This window comes from Pelophylax lessonae, assembly GCF_965119305.1.
Source record: "Pelophylax lessonae genome assembly, chromosome: 11".
In the NCBI taxonomy this organism is placed as follows: Eukaryota; Metazoa; Chordata; class Amphibia; order Anura; family Ranidae; genus Pelophylax; species Pelophylax lessonae.
In genome coordinates this window covers 68,197,923-68,208,644 of record NC_138778.1, presented here as the reverse complement: position 1 = coordinate 68,208,644, position 10,722 = coordinate 68,197,923, and positions in this window count along the sequence as shown.

Here is a 10,722-nt window from a genome sequence, read left to right as displayed (position 1 = left end):
CAGTTCCATGAGACCAGGAGTTTCAGGAACATTTTACCCCTCCGTCCAGAGGATACACTAATACTGAAGGTGAGGACAAGGGCGACATCTTTTATTTGATTGGAATGCGTTTCCTGTCCTGGTAGGAGGAGCCCTAGGTCTCATGGGCTGTCCTGGAATACGACTTGAGAAAATCCAGTTTTTCGGCACTGGCGGACACAGCTTCAAGTCTTTAGACCATTGGGATATCCCAAAGTAGTGTCAATATGAGGGGGGAGGGGGGAAACACAGCAAACACAAAATTCCCAACAAGGCTAAATGTAGCCAACCAGGCAACAGGAGCTCAACTAGGAACTGGAGCTCACCATCCGGAAGAAAAAATGACACCCTCAGGAAGCCTCTGCAACCGCAGCCTGCAAAACTTTGCAGGAAGATGCAAGTACATTAATCTTCTAAAACTTTGTGAATGTGTGTACAGACAACTACGTAGCCACCTTGCCCACCTGAACCACTGACGCCTGATAACGGAAGGCCCAGGAAGCACTAAGCACCCTCATAGAATGCACTTTAACCCCTTCCGTACCGCGTCATGTCAAATGACGTCGGCACAAATCCTTTCTCGATCCGGGCGGACGTCATATGACGGCGCCCGGATCTCCCCGCTACTGCGCGCCCCCGGGGGCGCGCAACGATCGGGGGTGAGGCTCGTCCCTCGGACTGAGCCCAACCCCGATCAAGGTAAACAGCCAATGAAATTGGCTGTTTACCACGTGATCGGCTGTGTCAATCACAGCCGATCACATGAGCGGCTCCAGCGCGAGCCGCTCGTTCCTTCCTTAATGCGCGCCCCCGGGGGCGCGCAGCGCGGCGATCGGGGACGAGGCTCGTCCCTCGGACAGAGTCGATCCCCGATCTAGGTAAAGAGCCAATGAAATTGGCTCTTTACCACGTGACCGGCTGTGTCCAATCACAGCCGGTCACAAATGTCATCAGAGAACACGGTAACTAGCTGTCACCGTGTTCTCCTCCTCACACACTGATCCTGTGTGAGGAGGAGATTGTGGTAACAGCTAGTTACCAAATACAGTGCACCCCAAACACACTGATTGCCCCCCCCCCCAATAAAGAGCACCTGTCACTAGCCCATCATAGTACCCGAGTACCTGTCAACAGCCCATCAGGTACTCTGATGACAGGTACTCGGGTACTCTGATGGGCTGATGACAGGTACTCGGGTACTCTGATGATGGGTACTCAGGTACTCTGATGACAGGTACTTGGGTACTCTGATGACAGGTACTCGGGTACGCTGATGACGGGTACTCGGATACTCTGATGATGGGTACTCGGATACTCTGACGACAGGTACTCGGGTACTTTGAGTACCCGTCATCGGAGTACCCGAGTACCTGTCACCTACCCATCAGAGTACCCGAGTACCTTCCACCTGCTCATCAGAGTACCTGACACCTGAAGTACCCGAGTACTTGCCACCTGCTCATCATTACCCATCACTACTCATCAGTACCCATCAGTACCTATCACCTATTAGTATCAGTACTGATCATCCGTACCCATCATCAGTACAGTACCACCTATCAGTATCAGTACTACTCATCAGTACCTATCACCTGCCTGTCACCTGCCCATAAGAGTACCCGAGTACCTGTCACCTGCCTATCGGAGTACTCGAGTACCTGCCACCTGCTCATCAGTACCAGAGTACCTGTCACCTGCCCAGCAAAGTACCCGAGTACCTATCACCCTTCATACAGCCACCATGTCCAAGTCCAAAAAGGTTTATATACGTCGTCCGTTTAAACCTAAATACCGGTGTTATGGCAGCAGATAGCTGCCATAACCCTGGTATTATTTTAAACGGTAGACGGTTGGCTTTCCGATAAGGGTGGTCCCAGCGGCGGATTCGCCGCGGGATCACCCTTCCGGGGTGGCGAAAGAGGTGCCCCCCCCCCCTCCCGCTGCATTCTGGTCCTTTTCCCCGTTTACCGGACCCGCCGGCAGCGGGGAAAACGATCCGGTCCCAGATCCTCACAGACAGGATGTCGAGTGAGGGCAAGCTTGCCCTCACTTGACTCTATGGTCTTGGAGGACCGGAGCTACGGCAAACGTCATTGCCTAGCAACCAGTTTAAAGGTCCCTTTTTTTTTTTCATTTTATTTAATTTTTTTTTTTTTTATTTTTTCTATCTTTTAGTGTACTTGTGAGATCTGAGGACTTTTTGACCCCAGATCTCACAAAAAAGAGGTCCTGTCGTGCCTATTTCTATTACAAGTAATGTTTACATTTCTTGTAATAGAAATAAAAATGATCATTTTTTTTTTTTTTTTAAAAAACAGTGTAAAAATAAAAAATAATAAATAAAATAAATAGTAAAAAAAAAAAAAAAATTAAAGCGCCCTGTCCCCGCGAGCTCGCGCGCAGAAGCGAACGCATACGGAAACCCCGCCCACATATGTAAACAGTGTTCAAACTACACATGTGAGGTATCGTCGCGATCGTTAGAGCAAGAGCAATAATTTGAGCCCTAGACCTCCTCTGTAACTCTAAGATAGCAACCTGTAGAAATTTTTAAAATGTCGCCTATGGGGATTTTTAAGTACCAAAGTTTGTCACCATTCTGTGAGCGTGCGCAATTTTGAAGCATGACATGTTGGGTATCTATTTACTCGGCGTAACATTATCTTTCACATTATGGAAAACAATTGGGCTAACTTTACTGTTTTCTTATTTTTTAATTAAAAAAATGCGTTTGGAAGACCGCTGCGCAAATACGGTGTGATAAAAAATATTGCAATAATCTCCATTTTATTCTCTAGGGTCTCTGCTAAAAAACAATATATAATATTTTGGGGTTCTAAGTAGTTTTCTAGCAAAAACAACTGATTTTAGCTTGTAAACACTAAATGTCAAAAATAGGTCTAGGCAAGTGGCTAGGATGCATGATGATGCTCCTTGGATGTTTAGGCCCCTCTATATGGCTAGGCTGTGAAAAAGTCTCACACATGTGGTATTGCCATACTCAGGAGGAGTGGCAGAATGTATTTTGGGGTGTCATTTTTGCTATGTACATGCTATGTGTTAGGAATATTCTATAAATTTACAACTTTGTGTAAAAAAAATTTTTCTTCATTTTTTTCCCACATTTTCCAAAAACTTGTGGAAAAAAATGACATGTTCAAAGGACCCATAATGCCTCATAGAATATACGTTGGAGTGTTTGCTTTCCAAAATGGGGTCATTTTGTGGACTTTTCCATTGTATTGGTGCTCTAGGGCCTTGAAAAGTGTGATAGGTAGTAAGAAAGTTTTATGTGTATTTATGCTCCTAAAACGCCTTATGGTGCTACTTGGACGTGGAGTCTCTTTTTGTGGCCAGGCTGTGTAAAAGTCTCACACATGTGGTATCACCATACTCAGAAGGAGTAGCAGAATGAATTTTGGGGTGTCATTTTTGCTGTGTACATGCTATGTGTTAGAAATAGCTTATAAATTGACAACGTTTTGGGAAAAAAAAAGAAAAAAAAATGCTTTCTTCATTTTCCCAAGAATTGTGGGAAAAAATTATAACTTCAAAAAACTCACCATGCCTCTTACTAAATACCTTGGACTGTCTACTTTACAAAAAGGGGTCATTTGGGGGGTATTTGTACTGTCCTGACATTTCAGGGCCTCAAGAAAGGAGATAGGCCATCAGTACATCTGGTGTGATAAATTTTCAGTAATTGGTACCATAGCTTCTAGACTCAATAACTTTCACACAGACTAAATAATATACACTAATTTGGGTTAATTTTACCAGAGATATGTAGCAGTATAAATTTTGGCCCAAATGTATGAAGAAAAATTAATTTTTTGCAAAATTTTATATTTGAAACTAAAAAAAGTTTTTTTTGCAAAATTTTTGCTCTTTATTTGCTTATATCACAAAAAAAAAAACCCCAGTTGTGATCAAATACCACCAAAAGAAAGCTCTATTTGTGTGAAAAAAATGATAAAAATTTTGTTTGGTTACAGTGCAGCATGACTGAGCAATTGTCATTCAAAGTGTGAGAGTGCTGAAAGCTGAAAATTGGTCTGGGCAGGAAGGGGGTCTAACTGCTCTGTATGGAAGCGGTTAATAGGGGAAAAGGAGGAATCTGACCCTTAATGGAATAGGCCTGCACCACCATCTGCCTGATCCACTTGGAAATGGGTCGCAGCAGAGGCAGCCTGCCTCCATCCGTAAGAACACTGAATCTGATTTTCGAATCGGTTGAGTCACTGCTAGGTACACCCGAAATCGCGCTTACCACATCTAAGGAATATAGGGCAATTTTCTTGTTTCGGCTTAGGACATAGGGATGGTAACACCTTTCTATCAAATGAAACCCCGAGACAACTTTAGGAAGGAATGCCTGACAGGGTTGAGACACCACTTTGTCCCTATGAATCACCAGGTAAGGTGACCCGACAGGACAATGCAGCCAACTCCGACACCCTACGTGCGGAATAGCGACTAAGGAGGACACCTTCTGCGACAAAGTGAGCAGAGGAAGTTCCGGAATATTTTCAAAAGGCTTTTGAAGCACCAATAATACCAAATTGAGGTCCCACAGAGGCACCAGAGATCTCACCGGCAGAACCAGATGGCAAACTCCTTGCACAAAAGTGTGAACCAATGATTTCGCCACCAACAGCCTTAGGAAAAATATGGCCAAAAGCAGGAAATCTGGCCATTGATGGTGCCCAGAGCCAAAATGTTGATCTACACCTAGTTGTAGAAACTACAACAGGCAAGACAGAAAAGGAACAGGGAGAACCAACTTTAAAGTTTCCTGCACTGACACAATTAGGGCCTCCACCAGCACTTTTTCTGTGGAGAAAGACTCATCCTCACTATTAAGAGCACTCAGCGTGAGTGGACGCACACCGAGTGGGCTGACTCTTGTCTGCGGCAGCCAAATCCACCTCAGACTCTGGGGAGGCAGAGGATACAGGTAAAGGCGGAGGGCTTTAGGACCACTTTAACTGAAGATCCCAAGGGCTAAAAGGGAAAAAAATAATTTCCTGGGAGAGAAAAAGGAACCAAAATTCCCATCAGGGAGCTTATGTCCTTACACCAGGCTGTAACTAGAAGATGGGGGCAAACCCTAGACTGTGCTAGTTGTGTTTTTTGCCTAGTTTCTTGCTCCTGAAGGTGGTCCACTAGTCAAAAAGGACCATTGCATGAAAATATACTCTAATGCATTTTATAGTAGGCCATTTTTATGTAACTTTTTTTCTTCATTTCATGATTATAAAAAAAGGGGGCCATGAAGCCCCATTGAGCTATGAGAAGTGCTCATTCTAGACATCAAAGATTTATAAGGCTGTACATACACTAGCAGCGATTCAACTTTCTAATGGTTAATGTGGTCAAACCAATGTTCATCCTTGACCACAGTAAAATAGGGAATCCAAGAAGGAAGATGGAAAATATTTAATGAAGGAGCACATTTCTAACAATGTTTTTTATTCATCACATTGAGTTGATTTAATGATGGGAAGATTGAATACTCTGACAAATAACTTTTCTGACTTTCCATATGAATGTTAACCAACATTGTACTGGTGTACAGAAAACTTTAGACCCCAGATGCCTTCCCTGTCCCCAGCCCATACAGATCAGGAACAGTCAAGTCTTCTATGTATTACCTGGCTGCCATGCAAGGATTCTTCAGATTCAAAAGTAGAAGCACTCAGAGCCAAGGACATCAGGGTTCATTTAAAACAGAATGAAGCTCACTTCTCCTCGCTGGCATTTTCACCCAACTTTCTTCCAGGTTCAGTAGCTTTGGCTAGGGCAACTTTTTTGGCACTGAGCCATGCTTGCGCAAATCAGATTACCTTCTAAAGATTGCCTAGGGGCAGGTAAGTTTATGTTATACCAGAAGAGAAATGGATGCTCACATTATTCTATCCCCCCTCAAGAGTTTAGGTCTGCTTTATGACAGCAGAGATAAGCAACATTCTAGATCAGGGATCCTCAAACTACAGCCATCCAGCTGTTGCAGAACTATACATCCCATGAGGCATTGTAAACCTCCAACATTTACAGACAGGACTAGGCATGATAGGAATCATAGTTCCTGAACTGGTGGGCCTTAGTTTGAAGACACCTGGTCTATAGGGTGTGGGTTATACTTCCACCTGGAGGAAGTTTGGACACAAACTATTCGTAACTATTTGTCTACCAGAGCCAAGTTTTTTTCCACACATTAAAATGGACATTTTAGGTGGTACTTTTACTATTCTGATTGCACTGCTCCCTTGTATTTGGATGCGACATCTCAAAACATTACCCAACTTTAAAAAAAGAAACATTTTAGGCTTCAAGATTAGGTACATTTTCCAAACAGACAAATTCTCAAGAATACAAAAAAATAGGAGGAGTAGTAATTTTAGGTCACATATTAGTGCACGATATATACATTTTTTTTTAAATACACTAAACCCAATTTCACTGTATAAACAATATTACTCCTTTTTTAAAAAATAGATAGTTACAATAAGATACCAAAACAAGTCCTGTCCTAAAATTGTGCACGCCCATGAAACTGCAACAAACTTTGATACCCAAAATTGTCCAAAGAAGTTACTTTAAAAGCCTTTAGAGCAGAGGTAGGCAACATTTGAGGCATGGAGATCTACCCGAACAACGTTAAAAATTGAGACGCACCAAGAGTCGGCACTTTTTTTTTCAATGAACTATTAAAGACCAAAATATTCGTAATGGAAAATATAAGAATAAATAAACTTAACCTACTTTAAAGTGGACAGTGTCAGTAAGGCAGAGAATGGTGTCAGTTAATTATATAATTTTTTTTCTCAACAGCCCTGTTAGGGGCTGTGGTAAAATCAGGTGCTAAACTGATGCCCTAACTTTTGAGAGAGTGATTGGAGACAGTCTATAGAATGACTAGGAACAGCCTCCCTGCTCATTCACAAACTGAAATATAGTAAACCGCTTACTATGCTTCAGTTAGGAACACAGCAATTGATACTGAGGGGAATAAATGGCACTATGAATAACTATGTTCTGTGCCAAAAAAGGAAGTGTTTGAAATAGATTCCTGTAGATTAGGAAGTTAGGAAAGCCGTACAAGGGTTGGGTTTGAAAAGAAACATCATAAAGGCATTAAAACCCAATAATGGGAAAGAACTTCAAAACAGAGCAGAAGCAAGAGGGATAGTAAAATTATAGCGGATCACAAAAAAAGAAAAAAAAAAAAAGTACAAGAATGACAGAAAATGTCAGTTAAAGATAAATTTAGGGTTTAGAAAAGCAAGGGGCTAAGGAGGAAAACCTAAGCATCAAAACTATTAAGATACAACTAACAAGTGAGGTAGTTAAAACAGGTAGCCTTTCAACATAGAATATCTGTGCGAGTCTTTAACCACTTGCCGACCAGTCACATTGACTGTACTGCGGCAAAGTGGTTAGTCGTCGTCTGGCGACGTAGACCTACGTCACCAGACATTCCCCTCTCTCGGCGGCGCACGCGCTGTATTCAGTTACAACGGGAGTCGGGCCAGGGGAGGAGCGGCGGTAATCACCGCCGCTCTTCCCCGATCGTCGGGGAATCGAGTGTGGAGATCCGCCCACTTGTGTAAACACAAGCGGGCGGATCTCCCAAGTGACAGACAGGGTCAGATTGCAGGGTTCAGCATAGCTGAACCTGCGATCTGTCCCCGTGTCACTCAGTCACCTCCCCCCCACACACGTCAGTAAGCACCAGGCATACATGAACCCCTCCCTCTCCAATAAAAATTGGCCCCTTCCCTGCCAGTGTCATTTTTACAGTAACAGTGCATATTTATAGCACTGATTCCTGTAGCAATGTCACTGGTACCCCCGATTCCTGTAGCAATGTCACTGGTACCCCCAAGTGTCAAAAATGTCAGTCAAGGGTCCGATCTGTCCGCCGCAATGTCGCAGTCCCGCAAAAAAAAAAAAAAATAAACCCCAAAAATGACAGAAATCTTTCCCTTAGTTAGTAAACGCAATAACTTTTGCGTAAATCAAGATACACTTATTGCGATTTTTTTTAACAAAAATATGGAGCAGAAAACAAATTGGCCTAAAATGATAAAAAAAATTTAAATTTTTACATGGGGGGGGGGGGGTAATTTCATATAGAAAAAAAAATTGAAAAATATTTTTCTAAATTGTCGCTCTTTTTTGTTTATAGCGCAAAAAGTGAAAAAAAAAAAAAACGCACACGTGATCAAATACCACCAAAAGAAAGCTGTTGGTGGGAAAAAAAAAGGACGGAAATTTCGTTTGGGTACGGCGTTGCATGACCGCACAATTGTCAGTTAAAGTCGTACAGTGCCAAATCGCAAAAAGTGGCCTGGACGAAAGACAGCAAAATCCTCCAGTGGTAAAGTGGTTAAGCAGATGTATCAAGGCACTCCTGCTTGAATAAGACAGTACCTATATAAAGGCACTAAGGAGGAGGTCAATCTCTATCAACAGATCTTCTGCAGAGGGAAAGTTGTACACCAAGTATTGGAGGGAGCAGAAACCACATGGCCAATGACAGCACCACCTAGCCTTAGCAAGGGCAGAGGATTCATGTAGCATTTCCTGGAATCCATCTGCCCTTCGTCAGACATGCAGGCAAGAGTGCTGAACCAAGAAAGCTTAACACAAGTAAATGTACACTATACCTTTCTACCAATTTTCTAAGGCTAGTAGCATAAACATTACAAATATTTGTTGATTGAAAGGGCTTCTGTTTTAAGACAGATGACTGGATTGTCCATAGTGGGATGAGGGTTACTTAACAGGTAAGCACAACTCTGGGGTACAGCCTCTGAAGCTGCACCAATGCTAATATGCAACGAAGGGACCAGGCTCAAGCAGTGCGTTTTAAGACTTGATTGAAGTTACAGAAAACACGAGCCAGGGTATGGAACAAAATCATGTACATGTATTGTGGTATAATAGCCCATTCCCACCAATGCTATGTGGTAATGGACGCATTGGTGTGAATGGGCCCCAACACTAAACAGCAGCACAAAGAGGTGAACCAGCATCATAGAAAAGAATGGACTTCCAATAGAAACCTTTTCAAGCAGTAAATTTGCTTTGGAGTATGAATGACCCTAAATGTGGATAATACCCTCTCCCTCTATGTACTATAGTGCCAAACTAATGAGTTAGCATGAAGATATGTTTGCGAGGGAGTTGGTGAATCAATCACTGCTGGGTGATAGACAGATTTTTTGATCTTTTGGAGACTCAAAACTCAACAGTTGCTTGTCTTCCAAATGCATACATTTGGAAGGCCACTGTGCTATATTTCCTAAATCCACAGTCATCCTCAAGTCCACGTAATATGAAGTTCACACCTCTATGGCATTAGCTGCCCTGTTTATTTCTTAATGCCGACAAAGTTAATGCCTCAGTTGCATTAGTTCATAAGCCACCAATATGAATACCATACCTCAAGTGACATTTTGCACAAACAGAAATGTAAATCTTTGGTTTGTTCCAACTCTTCCACAGAGTTGTACAGCACTATCCTTAAAATGGGAGGATAAAAAGGGGGGTTCAAATACAATATAAAATCTTTGCTAGCTGTTTGACGCACACCATGCAAAAGGGAGCAATTACTACAAGTTGAAGTGGAAGTCTTTAGTTCAGAAGTTAGTCACTTAGTAAAGCATATCTAAAAGCCAAAAGTTTAATATACTGCAGCTTATTAGTCCTTAGATGAGGTAGCTGCATCCCCCCCGACACCTGCCTTTATTTTCACCTGGTAATCTTTCAAATAATCTTTTGCTGGATGGCCAAGCCATGGTTACCACCCCGACTGGACTGCAACACATCTGCTTTTGCTCATCTCCATTATCTAGGGACTGATTTTATTAGTAAGAAAAAAAACAACAAGCTTGGCTGAGCTTTGTTTGTTGGATTTCCTGTACTTGCTGAAGATGTTCTTCACATGGGATAACTGATAAGCTGCAATACATTATATTTGGGTTTAGTTATCCTTTCAACATTGCTGGGTTTCTAAGAACATTCATATTTCTGTTCACCAACAAAGTAGTAAAGTAATTTATTTTAAACAAGATTTAAACAACAAGATGTCAGAAGAGAAAAATCGACCTAAACTTTTTTAAATCTTTTTACAATCTTTTCTAATTATTCACCCAGCTACATGTAACAGCTACATACAAAAAGTTATAAAATCATTTCGGCTTCACAATAAAAAAAAATGAACTCAACTGAGAGGTGGGCTTGCTCCCTTAAATATGATAAACCTGGAATAAGGGTGCCTGTGAAAAACTAATGGAGAAGTTACCCACCCCAGTATCTGTCTTACATTATTCAAAACCCCTGGATGGCTTTGTAAAAGGATAAAGCAAAATAATTTATTGGAATAAGCTGAAAGCATTTAAAAAAAAAAAATCCAAACTATGTTGAACAGTGCAAAGCACCCACCATCTCAAGTTAACTTGGTCCAAAAGGGGGCATATCTTTAAAAGGAGATAAGTTGGGGTCAGTGGAAGAATGAGTTTTTATACCAAGATATATCTGCTTTAATTCCAAAAAGACTTAGTCCAAACAAATCTCAGAACTCCTCATCCTGGTGCCTCCCTATCCCCAAAAGTCACGTTCACCATATTTCCATGGATTGATTCTTTGAAAAGGAATATAAAGTTGCAAACCAACTGATCCTGCAAAATAAATCAG